The 14,238-nt window shown below is 37.4% G+C and overlaps 1 long non-coding RNA gene across 1 annotated transcript in view; it reads right to left on the bottom strand.

Annotated features, from left to right (window-relative positions):
• The window catches only part of LOC109236597, a 12,065-nt gene extending 1,594 nt beyond the window's left edge, over positions 1–10,471 (bottom strand). The window contains exon 1 of the long non-coding RNA XR_002069523.1: positions 9,589–10,471. This is a non-coding gene — a long non-coding RNA (uncharacterized LOC109236597). The remainder of the gene's footprint in view (positions 1–9,588) is intronic.
• Between the last annotated feature and the right edge of the window lie 3,767 nt (positions 10,472–14,238).

The raw sequence follows: 14,238 nt of genomic DNA, 5'->3' as shown, positions 1-14,238 counted from the left end.
GGTTGAAATGGCCCAAAATTCCCCAAGCCCGTTCCATTCGTCCAGCCTAGATCTGTGAATTACCCGGTCCAGTCCCCAGGCTAACAAAACGACGCCGTTTGGCGTCAATAAATCTGGGCCATCTATCCTCTTTGATCTAACGGCTCATAATCGATCCTCATTTTTAATAAAAGTTCTGAAAAATTGTAGAAACCCTAAAGACAAACCTGTCTTCCTCGTACCTTAGCTCCCACCACCGCCCTCCGCCGTCCGCCGCTGTCGGAAATCGCCTACGGCGGCGGCGAACCTCCAACGACCACCAAATCAACACCCTTGAACCACCTTCCTTTCCTCTTTCCAAATTTACAATCCTTTTCCCTCAAAACCTAGCCAATTTTCTCAAATATCAAATCAAAATTCTGGCCAAAACCCTAAATTCTCTAAATCTCGCCAAATTTACACCAAACCACCCTCTTCCCTCCCTCATTACGAATTCCCTATCATCTTCCCTCAAAACCCACCAGAGCTTCTCGAATTTTAGATCTTAGAGCGGCAGACCCTAGAAGTCTGAATTACTCGAGTTCTCCCCAATTTCCCGAGTCCAAAGTTTGAGTCGAGCCACGAAATAATGTGTTCGTTTGTTCTTGGTGAAGAACACACGTTTACATCATTCCGGTGCTTGAATCGGCGTTCAGCTTTGTTTATCCTTGCATAAGTAAGTTTTTCTTTTCTTTTATTGTTTGATTTCTCTGTTATTAAGATTAGTTTAAGCGTAGTTCTTGTTGTTAATTCATAGTCAGTGTTCTAGGTTTTAGTTTAAGTTTTTTGATTGTTCGTTTTAAGTCAGTAAGGTTTCTTCTCATTTGATTAATTTTTCTTTATGTTAATTGATTCTGTTTGTTTTAGTCTTTACTTTTAGTTTAATTTTGTTCTGTTTTTTGCTTTGGTTTGATTTTGGTTTGGTTTCGATTGAATAATTCTTGATTGTTACTGAATTTGGCCTCAGTTTAATTTATTTGAATTGCTGAATTGTTTAGTGAATAAATTTAGTTTGGATTAACAGTCTAATTAGATTCAATTCCCATGTTTCTGGTTAGTTGGGATGAGTGATTAGTTCAACTTTAGGATTTGTTTGGACTTAGCCGAACTTTCAGTTCCTGTGAGTAATTAATTATAGTTACTGACCAAGGTAAGAGGGTTGGGGTTTAGTTTGATTAGGCTATGTAATTTAGGGGCGAACAAGGGTAGTATAGGCATCCTAAATAGAAAACAATACTGTAGATTAAGATAGAATTCCCTAGAATCTTCTAGAATAGGGCCTTAGCTATAATTTCAAGAACTTAGGATAATAACTTAGGCAACAAGTCAAAAATTCTAAGGACTAACTAAGCAAAAATTTGAAAATAAAAGAGGGACTTAGGGGTAAAGTGAAAATCTGTAGGAGCCCTAATTTTGTCTATAAAAGGGCATTGCCTTGCCTTACAATACAAGTTTTTGGACTCTGAAAAATCCCCAATTTCCAGCTTTTGAATTCCCCCTCAAAATCGATCTAGTTGCTGCTGTATACTGCTGTTGCTTGCATCGCTGACTCTCAATTTCTGCATTTGTTCCCTTTCCAGGTACTCATTTGGCCTCATACAATTGTGAAGACTCAATGTAGGATTGCTGAAGTATATGAAATGATGAAATATTATTACATTTGATCTATGAAGTCTCCCGTTCCTTGTTTAGCTTAAAGCATAGAGTAGTTTTTGTTTATTTGAACAATATATGGATTTGTAATTAATTAGACTGCTGGACCTTTTAGAATTGCATGAACTTTCCTGCCCTTACATTAGTTTAGTATTGATTTGTCGGTAATTAGAACATTGAACCTTTTAGAGTCATGTGAATGTGTTTTCAAACAGTGTTAGTTTAGAATTGCATGAAATATGTTCTGCCAATAACTCATGTATAGATTTTCACGTTAGTTCATGTATTAATTTGATTTTGAACTTGTAGTTTAGACTCATGTGTTGTCATGTACGGATTCACTTGGTTCGTTGTATACTGATTTAAATTGCAACTCACAGGAGTCCATTTATATTTGGCGATTCAGGTGTAATTTTGGAATTAACTACTGGTTAAGTTCCAGGTGGATCACATTAATTAGTTCATGGAAGGCAACGAAGTAATTGCGTAGTAACACCTGAATTAAATAAATGGTACGTTTGTTTTACGAATAGTTAAGATCAATAATGAGGCAAGACAACCAGGCCCTTACATTCAAATTGATAACTGGGCCTAGTGTCATCTTAAGAAGCCAAAGCTGGGCAAATTTAAAAGCTGTATTTCCTTCTGCCTATATAGGGCCAGGTTTGCAGGCCCAAAAACGCTGGAATCAAAAAAATCCTTTAAATTATATTAGGAATATGGGATTGATTTGCAAAATATAAGTTTAGGTTCTCGAGTTAAGTAGCGGGTTCAAATTAGGAGGGTTTCCTTTTGTTTGAATCGACTTGAACCCGAGACCCGAATTTATAGATGTGAATTAATTAGGCTCTTTTAGAGACAAAACTAAATAGAAAATCATAGGTCACTTTAGTTTGGTCTTTAAATAATAAAGTGAGATGAGCCTCGCAAAACACATAAATCGCGGGCCTTCATTAAATGCTTAATTAAAAATACTTAGAATTCGGGGCGTGCCGGTTAGCGAATTCCACGGCCCTCCGCAAAGATAATAACCCGTTAGTCGCTTTAGGCGCGCTTTTTAATAATTTTACCTTTTTAATACGGGTGTACATTTCATGCGACTCAAATCCAAATCCAAAAACGTTGAATAAGAATGTGTCGAGGATCCGGGTGCATTTCATCTGACGTGATCCGAAAAACACGTTTTTAAACAACGTTCACTTTCATAAAAATAATTAAAAGCGATAAATAATTTAAAGGTGTTGAACATGTATAAAAATCAGATATTTAGCCATTTATAATTAATTTAAGCGATCGTGCTAGAACCACGGGATCCGGGGGTGCCTAACACCTTCCCTCGGGTCAACAGAATTCCTTATTCAGAATTTGTGGTTCGTAGACTCCAATTGGGAAGTCGACAATTTTTCTCGATTTGGGATTTAAGTTAAACCGGTGACTTGGGACACCAATCCTATCCAAAGTGGCGACTCTAAAAATAAATAATAAATAAATCCCATTTCGAAATAATGTCACTTTAAATGGAAAACTCCCTTATACATTATCCTTCGGGGTAGGTGTAATAAAAAGAAGGTGTGACAGCTCTGGCGACTCTTGCTGGGGACACGAACCCAGAATTTCGATTCAGGGTTCAAGAATTCGAGCTTAGTATAAATTGTTATATTTGGCTTTTATTTGATTTTTCTATATGTTCCCATGCTATATGTGCAAATGTTTTACCGCTTTGATATTTGTTGAACTTGTATATATAAACTGTCGCGACTCCCTTCCTCTTTCCGAGTCTTCTACATCATGGAGAAGGGTGCCACTTCATGTAGCTTCTCTTCTGTTTAGCGTCTTTTCCCACTTTAGAACGAGGTTTGGATAAGTTGCAAAGCCCGACGAGCTTTGTATCCCCGGTACGCTGCCTCCCCCTAGCTCGAGTTGTCCGCTCGGGTAAACCAGGTCTAGACCAATAAACCTAGGATTTAAACCTATAAGAACAAAAACTCATGCCAGATTCCTAGTAGGACGCTTGTTTGCATCATGTGCATTTGACTTAGGGGACTCAACACAGGGGTTGGTCCGTCTAGGACAGGTGACCTGAAAAATTTGACTATCCTGATGCATCTTGTGCTACTTGCGCATTTTATTTGCTCGGTTTACATGTTGACCGCTTGTTCGCACTTGAGATTATTGGAGTGCAACTTAATGGAGAATAGTCACATTTTAGTAGGTGACACTTTATGTGACATAAAGTCTGTATTGGGTATATGGCTCAACACTATCTAGTTTGTGTTTGGACTGGGATTAAGACACCTACACCAATCATATGCTCTAGACACAATAACGTGTAGCCGTCAATCTGTTGGCTTTGGGAGGAGATATAGACGTCTGGACGACCTCCATGTCCACTTGACACATGGCATGAGCGGCGATCGTTTTAAAAAGATGAAGAAGAACATACAATAAAAAGAGGGGAAAGGAAATATAATTTTAAGGAAACCATAAGGGAAAGAAAAATTGTTTGTGACACACACTAGCTTTTTTGAATTTTGGGCAACACTCTGCCCGATTACTACGTGGGATATATTTGATTTCTCACACAGAGGAATGTGTAGATACCTTAGAGTTCAAAATCCCTTGATATTAAGTCAACTTGGATATCCCAATTATACCTCTCGACCTTTTTGCAAAATTAGCCCCACAGAGAAATGGAGTCTCTAAAACTTTATATGAATTTCGAGGTATTTCACCTAAAATTATGTTCTAGTAGTGGGTCGTAGAAACTTCTATTAACTTCTCTCTCCACTCACTCTGAGCGGGGCACGTTTGATGGCCAACCACACTAAGCCCTTCACGATCTCGTTGGAGAATCGTTAACTTCGATTTAAATTCCTCGACCAAGTCGATAGGCTTAGAAGGTCACCGGGAGCGACACAGCATCTAAAAATATCCTTTAACTACCCTATGGCATGACGATCCCAGAGATAAGTAGGTCTGCGAGAGAGAGTATGCTTTGTTCTGTTCGAACACTCTATCATATGAGAGAAAGCGTGTCATTGAGAAGTATGTATATATATAGTTACGAGAGTGTTTCAATTTATCTCTAACTATAAGTGTCGAGAGCGACATGTCACAGATGTATACCCTTAAATAAAATTTGCTAGATCCAAGAGGATTGATATAACATCAAAATGTAGCTTCAATCATCGCGCGGAGAGCCACTCACTGTATTCCTCATTAAGTTTCTCTTGAATCTCTTGATCGCAGTATATGCTCTCTAATAAGTCGTTGCGATGGGTAATAGTATCTTCTCGTCCGGGAGATACAATTAAGAGAGTGAGTTCATTATAGTTTGGATGGCAGGTTCTGAGTCTATTCACGGATTTATTATTAGAACAAAGACTCATTATACCTCAATTGAGAAAAGGCCTCATCATTTAGCGACAATAATACCGATGACTTTTATCACGAGACCCCTCTATACACCTGTTAGAGAGAGCATACCCGGCCCTTGACGTCGAGGTATCGTTCTCAGGAATTTGAACTAATGAACATCATGACAATGTAGCTGAAGCTAAAGAGCTATCTTAGAGTGGAGAATTACACGCACATGCGGCATAAGGTACGGGAAAGACGCATTTGTGCGCACGGCTACGAAAGACGAAGCACATCATTTGCAGGCTTGGCCCACATCCAGAAGGGACGTCTAAGCCTTATCAAGTATTTAGTGTGTCTGTTGCGCATTACACTTGATTCTCTCATATCTCCCATGTCTCAGTATCCTAGCACTCTCTTAAATGTAGCCACACCTATCTCTTGTGTCGGTAAGGGTTGGGTTTGTGCTCTCGCCTATTCACGTGATTCGTCTAATCTTTACTTATTTCGAGAGTTTTAGGGCACCAGAGGCGCGCGCGGCGACCACCGCACCAATATGAGAGAGAGAGAAAACCCTAAATGGTGTTGCATACGAGAGAAACCTCCTACATCGCATGGATTTTAACGAAACATAGAGTCTTAGAGGCAGCAATTAAAGACAATTTTGGGAAGCTCGAGGCGCGGGGGCGGATGAGAACCATTCATGGTAGCCTTTTGGAGTGGAAGGCTGATACCTGTTCAATGCAGAGCACGGGAAAAGAGAAATGGTTTGCAAAATCTATCACGCGACTTCTCCGGAGGAATAACCTTGTGTCAGGCCGCAATTGCGCATACACTTTGAATCGATCTAATCCGGTATATAGACAAATAGATCTACTAGTTCAACAGGGTGGTTCTTCCTCCCACATCTGATTGAGAAGCATGAACATGGCTTTACCTAAGCCTTTTGACCTCAAGTGTGTGATTGTCCGGTCACAGTTCGTGTAGGGAGAGAATTGTCTTTCAAGGTGCAATTTGCTAACTGTAAACAGAGATTTCAGGTGGAGGGAGTAAAAGAAACATTATCTCCTCCTTTTCGACAGTTAGGAGGCACAAGAGCAATACAACGATATCCTACTGGTTCAAGTATCCGGACTTGTTCTGTAGTTTATCGTGAGGTCCATTTTTCGAGGACTAGAAGAATGGGTGCGGCGCAGAATAACTCGTGGGCTGGGATTTGGAATGGAGGAGAGTTGTAATCCCCCACCGAGTATACAGAGGTCGCCGGCGTTATTCTTTTTCATATCTTTTATCAATCTTCTCTCTTATGATGGGAGATGAATAATGTGCTCGATTTGGGTGCTGTAAACGGATTTGTCCCTTTTCCAGAATCTCTCCCTTATCTTCTCCTAACGGGTCGGGTCAGCCCACAATGGGAAGCGAACTCGGATCTGACCCATTTAACACATTCCCACGAACATCGGGAGGTCTCCCTTACTTCTTTTGAATGGGGGTATCGAAGGCATACAGCTTTATGCCCTTACCAGGGAGTTTTGTGACAATTGGGAAGATTCCAGACCAGTGCCACACGATGAAGAATCTGAGTGGGCAAGTCATCGGAGTTAGGACCGAAAGCTGCATTCCCTGAAGGCAGAATCCGAAAGATATGGAATGAGTGCAGGTACCTTGAGCCAAAGACTATATACATGACCGAGCCAGAGATGAGGTAGAATCCCAAATAACTTGGTCTGGTTTGGTAAAAGATTTCAAATTCCTGAGAGACCGCCAAAAGGCCACAATGTACAACAATTCAACATAACGAGGCCTAGGTGCAATGGGATTGGTCAGCCAAAGAAAAGGAGTAACAGGTCCTGAATACGGAGATTTGGAAAACAGGTTCAGGACAGCCTCCGGTTTGAAACACCTGCAATGCCGAGCTTGAATGAGAGGTGATAAAAAGAGGAAATATAATGCCCACAGGACCTATGTGCTCTTCCGATCTCAAATTCGGCCCCAAAATTGGTGGCCTGCTTTTATTTCAAATTTCCTTTTATTTGTTTCTTCTTTTCTTTTTGCTTTTTATTATTTTCTGATTTTATTAAATGTAAGATCAAAAAAGCGTAAAAGACCCAAATTGACTCTGAAATTATACTAATTAATTTCCAAAATTAACTAATTCCTAATTTTAAAAAAAACTTAAGACAAATTTTAAAAATTAAAAGTAGAGATGCAAAAAGAATTATTTTTGTTATTTTCTTTATTTTTGTAATATTAAAATGCACACTATTTTGTATTTTTGAAATTATATCAATTAAAAATGCCCACAAAATGCAAACAAGACACAAAATCATGCGATTAATTCCTAAAATTCAAATAATAAAAGAAAAATCTTAATTTTAAGGAATTTAATAGGAGTAATTTTAAGCGTGGCAAAAATCACGTGCTCACAATTAGCACTCCGACACCGCAGAATGTAACTTCACCTTAATGCAACCAAGCAACTTCATGTTCTATGCACTGCACATCGTTTACTAATAACAGCTTAAGTCATTCCACGATTCTCATACACCCATAAAGCATAACCTAACCTTTATTGAAATTTCCTTTACTCGAGCCATCCTCGGTCTCAACCTCCGTAAGCCATAACCGATTCACCAGTACGCCTCAACCGGAACCAACATAGCACATAACCGTGCAATCAACTAATCAATAGCAGACTCCCCCATTTGGTTTAAAGCCATAGATCAAAACACACAATTACTCCTAATGCATATACTCTATTACTTCCATCATACCGTGGCGAGATTAAACTAAATCCTTCATAAGCTCGTGCAACACAGCCCTTCTAGTACTTCAAATCTTCCGCAAATCTCGCGTTCACCCTCGCAACAGTCAAGCTCACTCTTTTAAGCGACCCAAATTTAAATTGCGACACATATACTTCACTGGTATGGGAGATCTTCCAACAACAAAATAAGGATCACACAAAGTTCAGAACACTCCACAGGAGATAACCCACCTGCTTCGCCTCAAACTAACATCTCTTTATACCCTTCCACCGTCATAAACATTACGCAGTCATTTAATCTTCCTGAGTCTGAACTCATATCATAACGTGAAATCTACTTCACTTCCCAACTAGGCAACATGGAAAGATCCTTCAATCACACCCACAACTCGGGTCATACATCAAATCACGATGGAAATTAAGCACCGAATAGTTCTTACTACCCCAAGCAGACCCTTCTCGTCTCATTCAAATCATTTGAACACATCTCGCAGTCACATCATACTCATCACATATTCATCCAGTCATCACTTCCACTAATAGGGACACTACCGAACTTATAAATTCAAAAGCACATGCTCACACAATCAGCACCTCAGTGCTCAAGCTACAGGCGAAACTCGGCCTCCAGTCCTCCAGACTGGCCCATCATAATTGCACAAAAAACACATCTCGCCCCTCGATAAGGGGATTACAAGCCGTCAAAGCACAACTGATACCGAGCGCTCATGTGCGCATACGAACGCGTGAAAGGAATTCAAAGAGTTACATTTATATATATATATATATATATATATATATATATATATATATATATATATATATATATATATATATATATATATATATATATATATATATAATCGCCATTCATTTCTTTTATAAACTACTAATTTTGTACATTCCCATAGATTTAAAAGTGTAAATTTTCTTCCTTAATAAAAATTTATCATTTCAAAATTAATAAAATGAGTATTAAGTTGATAGATCACCGTTGGCTTGCCTGACGGCGGTGTTAGGTGCCATCACGACCTATTGTAGATTTTGAATCGTGATATTATTCAAAATGTGTAGATGGTACTTGTGTTTTTATTTGCCGTTGTGTGGGATGATATGCTCATTTTTAGTTCTACCCTTGATTTGGTATATAAAACCAAACTTTTTTTGTCATCTAATTTTGAGATGATAAACATGGGAGAGGCTAGTGTTATTTTTGGCATGAAAATTATAAGAGATGACAATAGCTTGATGTTAGACTAAAGAACATTATGTTGAAATAATTATTTAAAAATTTGATAATTTTCTGTGGTACTTGTAAGCACTCCTTATGATGCTAGTAGTCAATTAAAAAAGAACAACTCCCAAGAACAAGGGAGATGTTATAGATCAAAATAAATATGCTCAAGTTATTGGTAGTCTAATGCATTTGATGCCACCATGCTCCTAACGATGTAGACGAATAATAAAGCTATAAACAAAAGCAATGAAGATTTAAGATCCAAATTTCATTTTTCATTTTTGTTTAATGCCCCAAACCTTCGGCTTATTTCATCATCCAAGACAAATCAATTTACAATTGTCCATTTATCTTACCCAACACAGTAATACTTTCAAAATTCAAATCTAATACAAGTTGAATCCCCAGCGAAAACGTGAAATCATTTGCACTCACTCAACTATAAATCATAAATTATTTACACAACAACCATGAAGAAGCAATTAAAGTAAAAACAGATAATAGAAACAAGAAAGCACAAATAGAAATCAATTGGGATCAGTGGAGAGAAATGGACCTTACTATTGAATCTGAAATTTGAATGCTCGGACAACTTTGAAACTCATAAGCAACAAGATTGCGAACAGGACCTTGGACGGAACTCGCGCTCATCAGCTCCAAACGGATCTCACACGACTCAGCCTCAATCGAACACCATTGAAAATCAAAGGCCCGAAATAGACAAGAAGAAGCATCATCTCCTTTATATGTAAAAAAATTTCGAAATCTCTTTAAAATGAAAAGATTTGTCAGTAATTGAGGACACACTGCTGTCCGATGAGCCTACACTTGTAGATGAAGCAGTAACTAGAAATTAAAGTTTGGGAGGAACGCTACTTTTGTAAACGGACCAGAAAATATGAGATGGAGCATTGAGATTCGTTGCTCCTTTTCCGTCAAATCTCCTACTGTTTCGTTCATTTCCCTCCCCAAAAGGCTAATTATTTCAATCTCTGAATGAAATTGCTTTGCCACAACTTCTGAAGGCTTCAATATTTTGGTAAACCTTACTGTTGCCTCTTTTCCAAATCCATCAACAAATAACAAAAGGACCTATGTTTATATCATCACTACATTAGCCTAACCCATTTTTCCCTCTTTGTTTTCTTTTGTCCAGATCTTGTGCGTATGTGTGTCTCTTTGATTTTGAGAACAAGGAAGATATTAGAAGAAAGGGGGACGCTAGGTGGTGTGTGTGTGTGCCATTTTTTGTTTTGTTCTTTCTGTGTGTGTCACTGGTTGGGGTTGGCTGCTGTGAGGTGAAGAAGAAGGTGGGGTGCCGCTGGAATGTGTTCTGGTCGTTGGTGTTTGTCTTCTAAGGGTTATTAGGGTTTTGGTCGTGTGTATATGAAGAAGATGAAGAGAGGGTCACGACTGGGAGGGGTCTATTCTTCGCTAGTGTTCCTAGGTTAGGGATTTTTTTTAGAGAAAATCTCACTTTATACTCATTAATTCCAAACTATTTACCTTTTAATGCCCATGCCCAAACTATTTACTACTCCTACCTAAGCGGCTCAAACTATTTACCCGGTTATTTTCTCAGAAAGAGTGCGACCTCTTCTCTTCTCTTCTCTCTTTCTCCTTGATATCAGCAATTCCCTAATGCATGTTATTTTCCTTTTTCTCTGAAACCCCTTATGTATTCTTTAACCTTATCTGTTTAGTTGCTTCTACATATTCAAACACCGTCTTCTCCTTTTTACTAGATCCAACAGTCACCACCTCAAAAAATTCAGAAAACCAATAACGAAATACCAAAATTTTTGCTAAAAAAGTATTACTATTTCTTGAAATATTCTCGTCAAAATTGAGGAATTATTGTTAGTTTGAGGAATTATTATTTTTGGGTAGTTTGGGTTTTGTAGAGTGAGAATGAAAGTGACCCAGAAAGAAAAAAGAAAGTATTATCTCAGCGATGGCGTTTTCTTTGGAAGTCTGTTGCAGTGTCCCTCAATTTCGGCGTCCTCAATGGTATTGAAAGAACCAAAAAGAAACTTCTCGTTTTTGTAGCTTCCATCAGTAGAGAGCTTCACTATTGGAGGTCTTGTGTGAAAATCAAAGCATTTAGGGTTTTTCCGTATGTATAGAGACGACCCTTGGCTTAAAGTCTCTATTTTGAAGATTTCTTGTTTGATTCAAAGTGGGTGCTGTTAAATATTGTTTATAATACCTTCTGAAAGTTCATATTGAAATTTGCTAGCATTTGGAGCTGATTTGAGGTGATTGAGATCGAATTTCTCAGCTGAAAATCGAAGAAGAACACATCTATCCAATAGTATACTGCTACGGTATACAATATGTTGTAGGAGTATATAGCTATACTACACCAGTATACTATTATAGTTTACAATATACTGCAACGGTATATTGTAATAATCGAAGAAGAACACAGTTACCTAACAGTATACCGCTACAGTATACAATATACTATAGGAGTATATAGTTATACTGCAACAGTATACTATTATAGTATACAATATATTGTTATAGTATACTGTAATACTATGCAATATACTGTAACAGTATGCTGTAATAGTATACATTTTACTATAATAGTATACTTATTACCCGTAAATTCAGTTGTCTTTTCCCTTTTAATTTGTTTTAAGCTTTTACCCAGCGTGAGGGGCAAATTGAAAATGCAAAAAAAATAAATATATTATAGTATGCTATATAATTTAACAGTATACTCTTACAATTAGATCCTTTTAGAATTTTTTAAAATTTTTATTGACAACTGATATTATTTTAGTTTAATAATTGAATTAAATTTTTTTCAACTCTTTGCGTACAATTGTATAACCTGTTGGTATAGCTATACACCATACTGGTATCATATGTTAGTTAATATTTTTTTGTTGTATTAACTACATTTAATTGGTACACAATGTGATTTTTCTTTAGTAGTAATATAAAAAAAAATAGTGAAAACAGTAAATGAAATTAGATTATGAAGAGAAAAAGAATATAAAAGAAGTTAAATAAAATTAGAAAAGGAAAAAAGGAAAAAGAAAAAAAGAAGAAAACGAGAAAAAAAAAAGGAGAAAAGAAGCATAAAATAAAAAAGAATTGGAGAATAAAGAAAAAATTCCCCACAAAAACTACTATGGGTAGGAAATGTAATTAATTTATGGGTAGAAAAATAAATGGGTAGACAAGGGTAAATAGTTTTGTTTTTGTGGGTAACTGTGTCAAAACTCCATTTTTTTAGGGGTTTTGGGTTAATGAAGGGTGAGGGGTAGGCTGCTCAAATTTGGGCTCAAGAACATCCGAAAATGGGCTAATCAAATGGTCTAAATTTCATTGAAATCAATTCAAAACTAGATTCAATAAATTTGAATGTATTATATGAAAAATATTAGGTGGTTCTCTTTAAAATTTATCTAAAAATGCAAAATCAATCCTATAAGCTAAAACTATTTTTGGGTATTTTCAAATATCATAATAAAAATAAAAATAAGGTTATATCAAAATCATCGCAAAATTAAAATAATATTCCTACCAAAAATACTAATATTTTTTAAAACAAAGTGGAACTATTTTTTGTATTTTTTTAATTTTATGAAAGGTATATAAACTAAAAATAACTAGATAAAAAATCAATTACCTAAATAAAAGTAAATATTTTTGTAATTTTCATTTTTGTGACAAAATAAAGTAAAAGAGTCAAAACTAGTTGAAATAGCCATATTAGACATAAACTAAATATTTAAATTCTAAAATGTGTAAAATCTTGGAGAGGGTCAAAAATTACATGTCTACAAGTCCCACACTCCCTCTCCTATAGATTGTTTAATAGCAAATATGTCGTTCACTCTTGCCTCGGCCTTCTTGGCTCCAGCATGGGCCGTTACGAACTTGTCGGTCATTTCTTCAAAGGTTTCTATGGAGCGTGCTGGTATCTGCGAATACCAAGTTAATGCCCCTCCCGTGAGGATTTCCCCGAACATCTTCAATTCAATTTGATGGAAGACACATGTTCTCTGGTGAAGTCTTTGACTTTTATGGCGGTGACTTAATGAGTCACCTGATCTTCAAGGTCGGTTGTGCCGTCATATATCCTGAGGTAGGGCGGCAATTTAAAGGTTTTTGGTATAGCATATGGGGCAACGTCATCATGTACGGCTGTTCGACAAACCAGCCGGCATCCCTCTTCGGAAACTACTTGGGGGCGCCCGGTATTTTATCGCCCGGCAATTACTTTGGCCGGCATCCCTCTTCGGCAACAAGGCGTTGTCACTTGCACCATCAATGACATTGTGAGTAATACCTATCGTTGGAGGAAAAGGTTGGTTGCACTGTTCGTCCACTTGCTGTATTGTGCAAGTCCTTGCATTTTCTGCAGTCGTGTCCCGAGTGGGCTTGTTGAGAATGCTGGTTAGCGTGTCAGTTAGCCACACTTCGAGGAGCTTTTTTACAGCTGGGAGCATCTCTTCCCCCATAGATGTGGAGGCTCCCTTACCATGAGATTTTGTGATGCTGCAGTGAGGGGGCGGTGACCTATCTCGCCTAGGGGAGGCACTGGGCGTCGCGCCTTCGTCTGCCATTTCACAGCTTTCGTTGATGACGTTCTTGAGGTTTGTTGGGAGGTCATTCATTATCCTCGTCTTTGGGAGTTCATTTATTATCCTCGTCCTTTCTACTCGGTTACCTGCCATGTTGGGATTTATGTACACAAAGAAAGGAAATCTTGTTTTTTTGCCGCTATTTTTTTTTATGTTAGTGACCCGTGTTAGTTGAAGATCTAGAAGAAACTAAAAGTTTTATCTAAGAAATCCCCACAGACGACACCAAATTGTTTGATAAAAAATATGACTCTTGGCTCAAATAATTAAACTTATAAGATTATGGGTTAAACTTAGTAAACAATAATATTTCTAGATATGGCTTCCAAGGGTGCATTAATTAGCAATGATGTAGCATTTAATAGCAATGAATAATAATAAATGGCATTTAAGTTCATAGGAGGAATGATTCACCCAATAAAGGATGAACTAGATGGTTGTTCCTCCCGACAATGATTCATGACAGACAAATCCTTGAATTTTCGAATTACTCTGGGATCTGATGGAAAAGTATGGAATAATATGGACAAGAATCTCAGTTAAAAGTAGATCTTTGTATTGAGTGACGACCGAATCTTTTTTTCAAAGTCCTTTTCTTACAA

Source organism: Nicotiana attenuata, unplaced genomic scaffold (assembly GCF_001879085.1).
Source record: "Nicotiana attenuata strain UT unplaced genomic scaffold, NIATTr2, whole genome shotgun sequence".
Classification (NCBI taxonomy): Eukaryota; Viridiplantae; Streptophyta; class Magnoliopsida; order Solanales; family Solanaceae; genus Nicotiana; species Nicotiana attenuata.
The sequence above is the reverse complement of the archived record's forward strand: the minus strand, read 5'-3'. Positions and strand labels throughout refer to the sequence as shown.